Below are 10,696 nucleotides of genomic sequence, written 5' to 3' on the forward strand. Positions count from 1 at the left end.
GTCCGAGGATATTTGCCCACAGTGCGGGCACTCCCCAGTGAAGGCATTGTCAAAGTGTTTACGTGACGCCGGGCACATCATGGTGTTCGTAAGGAGGCGAAGAAACACGCGTTCCTCCGTTCTCGTTAACTTTTTACACAGGTGGGGGTACAGTCTGTGTCTGTTTTGATACAGCTGAGTAATTGCTGAGTAATTTGTCTGACAATGTAGGTTGGTGTGAATTCTTCTGAGGAGGAGGGTAACTAGTCTGCCTGGTTAGAAAGCGCGCCACACCTGAAACGAACCTATAAAGCCCAAAGTGAGAACTCTCAATGAATGCCAGTTTTGGTCGAGCTGATTAACGCGAAAGTTTTTTAAACACAGCCCCACCTTACTTTTCGCTAGTGGTGTTCGTGATAATGTATGATGTTGATACTTTTACTCCACTGCATCCTTTAGTGCGAACAAAAAATCCACAAAAAAATGGTGGCTCGGCGGTTAATACACTCGGCTACTGAGCCCGAGCACCCACTGTAGAAAATGGAGGATACAAGTGTCGAAAACGCTGCACATAGGGGGGCACCCGAAGAGCGCAGGAAGAAGAAACGAGAACACAAACGGCTTCCAGGAATTGGTCCGCACTTCGAACGCCCAAGCGAAACCCGAGCCGAAGCTGCAGATGGCCCGCTCCTGCCCCGCGAAGACCAGCATGCCGAAGCCACAGCAGAAAGCTCTCTCCCTATCCCCCTTTCCTCCTTTCATATTTCTCTCCTCTCCAGTGCTGTCCGAACTCTTGTAAAATAAACCCAGTCTCTTAACCGTTACCGAACGTGTGTGTGTCGTTCTTTTGAGGCTCCTGCGTGCGCGGCCCTGCCGCCCGAACGAGTAACGCGCAGTAAAAGAGAATCGTGGCGCGACCTTGCTAGCATCGCTCCGTGGTGCTCGCTGTACAGTGAGACTAACCTAACAAAGAAAAACTAGGAACTCTACACCCACCTTTGAACCAGACCGGTTCGAATCCACTCCAATTATTTTTTTTTTTTTTTGTCTAGTGCAAAAACGGTTTTCCAACATTGCAATGGTCAGTCATTGTTAAATCATAGGCTCCATCACTCTCGCTTTTGGCTGGCAAACATGAATAACCTTTAAGAGTTACGCGTTGAGCCTGCTATACTTTTAGCTAGATGTATAGCTCTAGCTGTACTATAGAGAGGCTGTAGTCAGACAGTCAGGTCACGAAATTAAAGTGCTCGTAGGACGGTTGATTACTAGGGTTACATGTTGATCTCGTCTCCACTCAGGGTGAGGCAGCACTTAAGCTCTGGCGGGAATTGTATGCAACTCTTCTGGTAGAGGTGAGAATAATTTTACGCAAGGATTTGTCCCTAAAACTGCGATGACAGGCCCATGAAACTCATTGTCAGACCACTGCGGAACAAAGAACGCAGCGCAGAACACGACATGACAGGTGACTAAGTTGGAGATAAGAAAAGAAGAAGGGGGAACCTCTAGAAGGCTTCCAGCGATAATCGCGGAGCATCTGCTGCCCCTTTATTCCCCGCTGCTGTTCTCGTTGCCCAGAGACGACGAACGTTAATTACGTTCGCATCTAGGAAACCTGTGGAACGCGGCTCTGCTTCAAACAATTACAAGACAGCGGCCAAATGTTTTTCAGAGTAATATAGTTAAGTGCCTCTGTAGTGAATCACTTCTTTTCAACACATGTCAAGGCTGGTGGCGTTCTTGTGGTTTTCTCGAGCTCTTTTTCTTGACTTTTGTTTAGAAATCTCTTTACTCACCTGGTCTCTTCACGTGCACATTGTGGTAACGGACGTCTCCGACTGTGTTGGTACTGTGCACGAAATTGAAAGAGCTTAGATGCGCAAATTCCAGTGCTCTCTTTGCTGCAGTAACAACACACTTAATACGCAACCAATGCCAATGGGGCTCTTTTTTCTGGCTTGGCTATCGATCCTTCTGCTAGGGTCGTAACATCTAGACTAGCGGGATAGGTTTTGATATTGTCACACAAAGGGGCAGATATTCCCCACGTGTTCTCGGGTGAAGACATAGTCCTGTCTTAACCCTTTATCTCTGATGTCCCCCGACCGTGTCTTCAATCGAGCCCTCTCTTCGCCCAAGATTGATTTATATCGATTGCATGACCTGCGTTTCTCTTCACACCTAATCCCATTCGGTTGAGGACTTGATGTGCCAGGACAAGCGCCAAAGCGAAAGCAATTGACTATCGTGGCACCCGCACCAACGCAGTCTTTGGCCTTGGATCTTTCCGCGACATAATCCTCTTTGGCTGAGAAGTTAATGAGCCTGGAAAGGCGATGTAGCAAAAGCAACTGACTATCACGGCGCCCGCATAAAGGCTATATTTGGCCTCGTAGCTGCCTGCGACGTGAGATTGATTTGACTTCTTAGATGGGTGACGTCTTGGCTGCTGCCTCGTTATTTTTTGTTGGATGTGTTAACCTCTTCCTGCTGCTGCTGCTGCTGCTTACCAGAACCCCGATGAAATAGCTAACCTTCATTATCCCCATTAGCTGCATCTATCTATTGTCTGGTGTTGTGTGCTGCACTAGCTCCTGAGGATTCTCAAACCACCGACACAATGCTGCACCTTTCATTGATACCTTACACATAGCGGCTGTCCTTGACGTCGCTTCCTGCTGGAGCAAAACTACACATTAGTGCATTTTACTTCCTCGTTTCATCACTGTACGCGTGTGATGTAAAGCCCTTCTCTTCGCTCTTAGGAGAGGTCACTGGGTGCTGCAGCTGGCAGCGCCAAGGTACGTTGGCCACAATTAACTGAGATGAATGTATTCGCAAAGAAGAGGAAATATCAGGGTCATGTAAACCGATTAGGGCCACCTAGACGCAAACGACCCGAGAAGGAAGACTTTCTATCTTCGAGGCATATTTGTACGTGTTCTGGAAGTTGCCGAGTCTGAGTAAATGCCGATATCTTCGCAATGCACGACCATTGAGCAATGACTCGGGCCGAGCCCTCAGATGTGGCTGAAGCTTAACAGTGAAAGTGTTTATTGCCTATGAACCCCCATAGCTAGATCCCCCTAGATCCCCCATAGCTGAAAGTAAGTTGTAAGGTGCGTATTGTGTGAGGTGACAGGAGATAAATATTTGAGTTTGGTCATTCGCATTTGATGGCGGGCATCCGTGGGCGCCAGCACGAGTATTGGTGGATGGTATTGAAAGGTATTACACAACACAGCGGTTCTGAAAGAGGGCCCATGGTCAACACAGATCTGCGCATGCAGTGGAATATATATTTTTTCTTCCTTTTCACGGTATGTTCAGACTCATGCGTGGTTGGTTTTAATGTAATGCGCTACACGTGTCATTTTAAATGTAAATGAGACGACATCTGTACATGTGCGTATAATGAGCACGCTAGTATTTAACGCTGCCCATTTCATGATTTCTAAACTACCACGCTACGGCTTCCGTGGGCACATTGACGCTGACGTCCTCTCTCGGTTGATTCCTAATGCGTTCCTCTATTTGGCATCGATGACGTCGCTGCCGGTCAATGATCTGTGGCCGCTTGCGGTGTCAGAAGTCCTCAGTACATTTCTCTCCTACAGCGCCCCTCCGGCCTGCGGTAAGGTGATTCACGTGCAGGTTTGTTTGGTCGGAAGACGAGCTCTGCTTAATAACTGCAATAAGCAGAGCGCGCTCCTTGCGATAGAGTGCAAATTATTATGCACACTTCTGTTGGTGGCAACGGCGGCCTTCGTAGTCACGAAAAGCAAAGAAATCGCACTGTGTGGCTAAATGAAGTAATGTTTGCTGCACAAGAAAGATATTCGTCTGAAGGCTCGAAAAATGGAAATGAAAATGTTTGGTTTTGTTTGGTTTGGTTTGGCTTTGTTTGTAGAGTTGAACGTCCCTAAGCGACTCAGGCTATGAGAGACACCGTAGCGATGAGCTGTGGAAAAATCAACCACCTGGGGTTCTTTTACGTGCACTGACATCGCACAGCACATGGGCGCCTAGCTTTTCGCTGCCATCGAAAAGCGGCCGTCGTGACTAGGATTCGGTCCCGCATCCTCAGGCACAGCAGTGAAGCGCCCCAACCAATGCACCACCGCGGAGGGGCTGAAAATGTTTGTGCTGGCTGTGAACAAATAAAAAAGGGAACAGTACTGAGTTCTGTCAACCTGCGAGATGACTGAATTTACCATGACGAATAAGACATTTGCCGTTTTTTTAAGAAGGGTCCGAAAACCAGGCTTTTTTATACCTGGAGGACCACAGCGGAAGTAAAAACGAAGATGCCTTAGAATGAAGCATCTTCAAGGAGTAGGAACTTGTGATTGTCACTGCGAAGAGAAAGACATGTCGACAATAAATTCTGCTATTCTGAATGCAGCGGAAAGACGAGGGCATTGGCTGAATTCCGGAAATAATGAGCGACAAAATCTCGTTCGATCACGGGAATTTGAAGGAAGATAAGACGCGGAACCGTGATACTTTTCTCCGCATCCAGAAGAGGCACAAATGAAATTGAAGGATGCTTAAGCTTTGCCTTTATTAGTTCAACGCGATAGCGTTATCGGGCCTCGTTCGCATCGCCTTCTCATGATTTTCAGCAACGTCAAGCGCTGTATTTTCTTTCTTTTTTGTTTTATTTAGTGCCGGGTAAAATTTCACTCATGCCGTCATTTTAACCACCAATCAGATAACTTTTGTTTGCTTTCTGCCAGTTTAAAGTCTGTAGTCTCTATTCTCGGCTATCCTTAAACTACAATGATTTGAAGACGATGGATTGATGTATAAGGCTTTGAATCGGGCGACGGCTAGCGCCATCTGTTGCTGCAGCGTGGTATGGTCGAAGTGTGTGCCGCATCGCTGGTAAGCAAACCGGAAATGTTTGCTACTCGCTTAACTATTACTTCCTTAATTAGTTTCTTTCTAATAACGCACCTAAACATTAGCTGGCAATCCTAAGGCAATGTGCACCTTAAGTCCACCTTTATTCGGAGAGAATCAACGCGGTTCTGTGGCAGAGAGAGTCATTTGCATCATAAATACCCTTAGGTTGTAGCATCATTTTGCTAAAATAGAATCTAGGTGGAGCAACAGGTTCAGCGTTGCGATCCAACATGCCTGCCTTCCACAAGCTACGAAGTCCAATAATGAAACACATGACATATGGTTCGTAATAAGACTGTGTAACAGCAAGATAACGCACACTGTACGGATTTAGAACATAACCTGATTGGTTTCTGCAGGTGACACAGTGTTTATCTTTGCCTGCCTTTTAGTTGTGTTTTTTGTTGTGCAGCTCAGCAACGGCTGAGTGCTTTGTAAATAGCCGGTGTACATAATCCTTTCTGGACATAACCACGTGTAATAAACACCATGTCAGAAGAAAAAAAAGGGGTTCTGTTGTGGAGTGGTTGCGTGCCCTCCTCGCACTGCGAAGGAACCGTGTTCGACTCCGCGGGTTTCCACAAAACTTTTATCGTTCCTTTACTTTCTTCTGATTTTCGCGTTACAACCACAACGCCGACACCTTCTGTTTGTTTCCTCTCGCCCTCTGTCAGTGTCACATGCGCTGGTTTTTAAACGATCGAGATTGAAATGTTTATCCCGTTTAGCAACGATTTAGCGATGTAAGCAAACAGGACCGGCTTCGCCGCGCGAACTATTTTGCTAAGCGACCACTTGAAATGCATTGCAAGCAGGGCCAGATACTGAAATCAACAAATGCAATTTTTAAATACACACTGGAAAAGCACACGTGCTGTCACGGAAACATATTGACAGAAAAAGAGATTTAAAGAACAATAAAAAGACAAAAAAAAAAGAAGGAGCAAACAAAACAGAGAGGACGATTGTTCAGGCCCCGAGCAAAAGTTCCCGAATTGTGCCGCCGCGGGAACTTTAAAAAAGAAAGGTAAGGAAAAAAAAAAAGCCTCGACAATGCGCAAGTTTAAGTATTTTTTACTGTTAACTCAGAATTGTACGTGCTCGGTTTGAAGTTCTTAAGCCCTTTCAAGAAAGTGTTTTCTTCATCTCTTTATCTCGAGTTTACGTCTCTTTTATCCCTCGCGGCATATTGGAATTTCCCGTCTTTCTGCCATCATGCGCTTTTGTACTGATGATTGCACTGCGTTGCAATGCAAGAACCTTAAGATGCATAGTCCACGCAACAAGCGGTAACAAAAACGACTCCCCTAAGTATTCCCTCAAGACCGGCGAAGAAAACAATTTTGGGGCCACAGGATTTTATTCTCTCTTCTGGTGAAATAGTTTTTAGCGAGTTTTATTACTGCCAATGTCAACATTACTCTACCGGAACTCTATTATTGCCTATTTTGGCTGGCGTAATATTTTTTGATCTCGCTATAGCCGGGATAAATTTCCTGCAACCAACCTTGAACTTAAGCTTCTTACTGAGAGCTTCTTTCTCAGATTTTCACGTAACTGGCAGAAAACTAGCACATATAGTGGACGTTCTGCGGATGTGGATAAACAAAGCAAGGTCATTAAAATGGCTGCAATAGCAAAATGGAGAAATATTCCTGAAGAATTTAGGCAGAGAGAGCTTATACGAGCATTATTTTGAAGTCATGGCATATTGCTTCATGAAAGTCCGGGAAGCCTTAAGGCTTCCCGGAGTTTCATGGATTCGCGTGTGGTTCTGCTCCAAACACGAAATCTGCATTAGAATTGAGCTGAAGTGCAGACGCTGGGAAAAGACTCTCTCCCGCATGGGCTCCTCCCGTTCAATTTTCAGAGCTTCTCTGTGTGGGCGCCGCAACGGTAATGCTACTAGCTAAGGTACTGGTTATTCCCCTTAGCCACGCGTTCACCTCAGTTTGCGATCCCCCGACTTAGAGAAGCGTACCTTTGGTGTCTCGAGGGTTCCGCTGGGTTCCTTTGCGGAAGTTTTGCCGTGGCCGCAAGATCAAAATGTGTCAGTCGCAAAAACTTGGTCATATGGGAGGAAGATCCCCCAGTGTCGCAGTATCTTCTTTGTTTATCTTCATTTATTTCCTATTTCGTTCAATACAGGTGTACATTTTGTTTTGCTTGTTATATTAGGCGATTGCATACTTGTGCTTGTCGATTGAGCGTTATAACGTTTTATTAAAGGCTGCGTAACAGCACTCTCCTGTAGGCGCTATCAGAACTTGACCCAGCTCAAAGAATATCAGACTTCAGTTGCTCACGTAACTAAAGGACACGCGTTGCACATGTACAACGAGCTGGCCTCTGCGACTGAATTAATGCTACCAGTAATGAACACGTTCTTTGCGCTGTTCTATAAGGCACTCTTTTCACGCAGAACAAGAACACGTTCATAGACACGTCGAAGCTGTTGAGTAGTACGAGTCCACCATCGGGAAGCCTATTGAAACAACAAGGTTAAGTGAACGCATTGGGAATGATATTCTGCGCGTGAGCAGACTGCCTATGAAATCAGATTCTATACAGCAGTGGTTGCAAGCGAAGCGAAACGTGGCAAGCCATTATGCGCGAAAATATGTTTGTGCTGACTCTACTGAGCCGCTAATTACGAACTGCTGTTTTAACAGCTTGCCTCATGCTATTTCATATGTGATTTAAGTGGCTTTGTCTAGCCATCACCATGTGCACGTTAATTTCCTATGCGGCTCGGTCAGGCCCGTTCTTGTCTGAACCCATCAAGGTAGAGGTCATAAAAAGATGTTTTAATGCTGGAATCGGCAGTATAATGCACTTTAGTTTTTACTAGTGCTGCTCTACTGTTGTGCTGCAAAAAAGGCAAGGACTGAGAATGACACGTACTGAGCGCTACTGCATTACTCTGTTCTCGTCTCTTTTTTTTTTTTTTTGTGCTACGCTTCCCCTTGAATTAAAAACAAACTAGTCCTAGCATTTGCCCTTCTGAACTACATTGCCCCGTTCCCGTGTCGATACTTTTTCTTTTTTTGCAATGCACAATTATTTCAGCGCTGAAACTTGACATTTTTGCAGTGGTCATTCGAGAGACAGACAGCAGCACGCGCTCGGCGATCGCAGCCGCGTATGGGCCTCGTCCTCGTTGCTAGAGCGCCAGAAGATGAAGGAGCAATCCTGGCGATAGTGGGTGAGGTGGAGAGTATGGGGTGATTATAAGGCTTCAAGCAACTGACTTGAACTGTTTCAGGGTCGCGACAGCGGTAATCAGACGGGGCAGTTAAGATCTCAACGATATAGTTGACAGCAGAAGTTTGGAAAACGACACTATAATGACCGTGATACCTGGCGAGAAACTTTGAGGAAGGGCCAGGAGCTTTTGAACGGATACGCAGATGAAGAGTCAGCCGGAGGGTAGAATGGTAAGACATGAAGCAGCATCGTGGCGTTCTTTCTGTCGGTGCTGATCAGCACGCGATAGAGAACGGAAGCGTTGGCGGCATTCTTCAGCATATGTCCAATTTCGGACAGGACTACAGCCGATGCATCAGAAAAATCTTGTCAAGAAGACTTGAAGGATGACGTTCGCAAACGACAAGTAGCATAGAGGAAATCTGATAGCTGGTTGCACGGCATTATCGCATGCCGGGGCTGGTATGTTATCACCATGTCGACAAGAATTTGGTAGAACAGCTCAGTGAAACCGTTCGTTTGAGGCTGGTAGGGAGAGGTTGGCCGGTGAACAACGCGGCATTTTTCGTGAACCGCCTTGACTCTACTTCAAACAAAATGTGGCATCGCTGTCGCTCTGAAGCTCGCAAAGAGGCCTTTACGGAACACAAGCTATCAGAGAATGAATAAAGCCACCTCATCGACTGAATTCACCAAAATAGCTGCCGTTTCGACATAGCTTGTAAGGCGGTTGACGGTGAAGTCAATCCAGCGCTTACCTCAAGTAGAGAGTATCAAGAATCCGCGAAAGTCGATCCCCGCAAAGTAAAATGGAAGGATCGGGTAAAGCAAAGGCTGCAATCCAGTCGCTTCGGTGGGGATTTCCTGCGCATGAAAATCAAGGCATGAGCCAAACGTACTTCCGCAAAAGGTTATTATTACACTTCAGTATAGTACCGGTGGTGAAGTTGAGTATAGGCTTTCGGGAGACCTGCATGAGCAGCCTGGCGATCGGAAAAGACGCGCAGAAAACAGAGCGTACGTGGCGATGGTGACGATCAGTTATAGTGGGTGGGACTTCAGTTTGAACGCGGTGGGTGGCACGGAAGGCCTGTACGCTGTCTGTTGGGACAAGATATCTGCAGGTGCAGAAGAACAGCTTCGACAATAGGGAACCTGCAATGAAGTTTTCTGTATCGATTGCCGCGCCCTAACACATAGCCTAGCGAGAAGAGCAAATACTTTATAAGCGCTCCCGTAGAGCCTTTTCATGCCACCTGCATACGCTTACAGGGATCAGATTGCACGCACTGCCGAACCCCTGCATGGCGCGCCTCAGATAACTGGGCTACGTCGAGAGCGTCTGGGCAAAGACGTTATCTTCCACACGAGTATCTATAATATTGCAGAAAATGGTCGGTCATTTATAGCGAACCAAGCGGCTAATAGCAGCAGTTTTTAGGCGCGCTGAGGAAAAATTGCAGCGCCGTCTAGGCAGTGCAGGTCCCCCACGTAGGCGGCGATAACGCAGGCTTAGCAAATCGGTCTGTGGGAGCGGGTGTGCCGCGGACGATCGTACTCGAAGACTACCTACCTGAAGGTGGTGCCGCCGGAGTGTGATACGAGCGATAAAAGAGCCGGGAGACTAACTTCAGAAACAAGAAAAGGCCCCGCAGAGGTTTAGATGGCTGTCTGGCCTAAAATTCAGCATGCGTGAGGGGCAACCACGGCTTGCTGACGCGCATACGTTAGGGCGTATAATAGACGTGGAGAGCATCCATGACTTGAGCTTGTATGACATGCTGAAGGCGCAAGATTCAAGGCTATCAGTGTTTCCTTAACTCCATGAAAGAGCGCGAATTTCCAAGCTACCTCTTCGCGGATAAATTGCTTAATCTCGATCGCGTCCTCGATGTACCGTCTTTGCCAAAAGTAACCAGGCTGCAGGAACTGCTTCTAGGCCATATGGTAGCAGATTCATACCACATCTGAAGCTCTAAATCTCTGCAGTGCACATTTGAGCACCTGCCTTCACTTCTGAACTAGTTGTGGTAAAGTGGGAATCCTTATTGGCTTCATAATACAAGTGAGAAGCAAAACACGCAGCCTGGTTACTTTTGACAAAAGCGGTACCTGGTGAACATCTCATGAGGTTGCTGCGCCCGCTCATGCAAGTGCGGTTCATCGTAGAGCTTGCGGACGCCGGGATGCTCAAATGCCTCGGCGGTGAAGCTGGGTTTGAAAGCCGCCCAGGTGGCGATGCCGGCCTCATGATTGCCAGAGGTTGGCGACGTCAGCGAGGTAGAAGATTACGTTGTTTACTTCATGGTGCCATGCCAGCGACTGTGGATGCTGCCCTATCGTATGAAGCCCGGCCATCTTCAACATTGGTGCCGCTAGTTTTACCGCAAATGACTGGGTCCCAGTGTCGAGGCGTCCCAGCCCAGACAACCGGCACAGGCTGAGACAATGCCACCAGAGAGGCGTTTGTCAGGATGATAGACGCCAAGGTGCCGCTGCATTGCGACACGACTGGGTCAGAATCACTTCTATCAGTTGTAATGTAGATTAATTGCAGTGATAGTACTAGAATCTCAATGGCATCACTGACTACAGCGGC

The sequence above is a fragment of the Amblyomma maculatum genome, chromosome 4 (genome assembly GCF_055883805.1).
Source record: "Amblyomma maculatum isolate TAMU_Amacu chromosome 4, ASM5588380v1, whole genome shotgun sequence".
Taxonomy (NCBI): Eukaryota; Metazoa; Arthropoda; class Arachnida; order Ixodida; family Ixodidae; genus Amblyomma; species Amblyomma maculatum.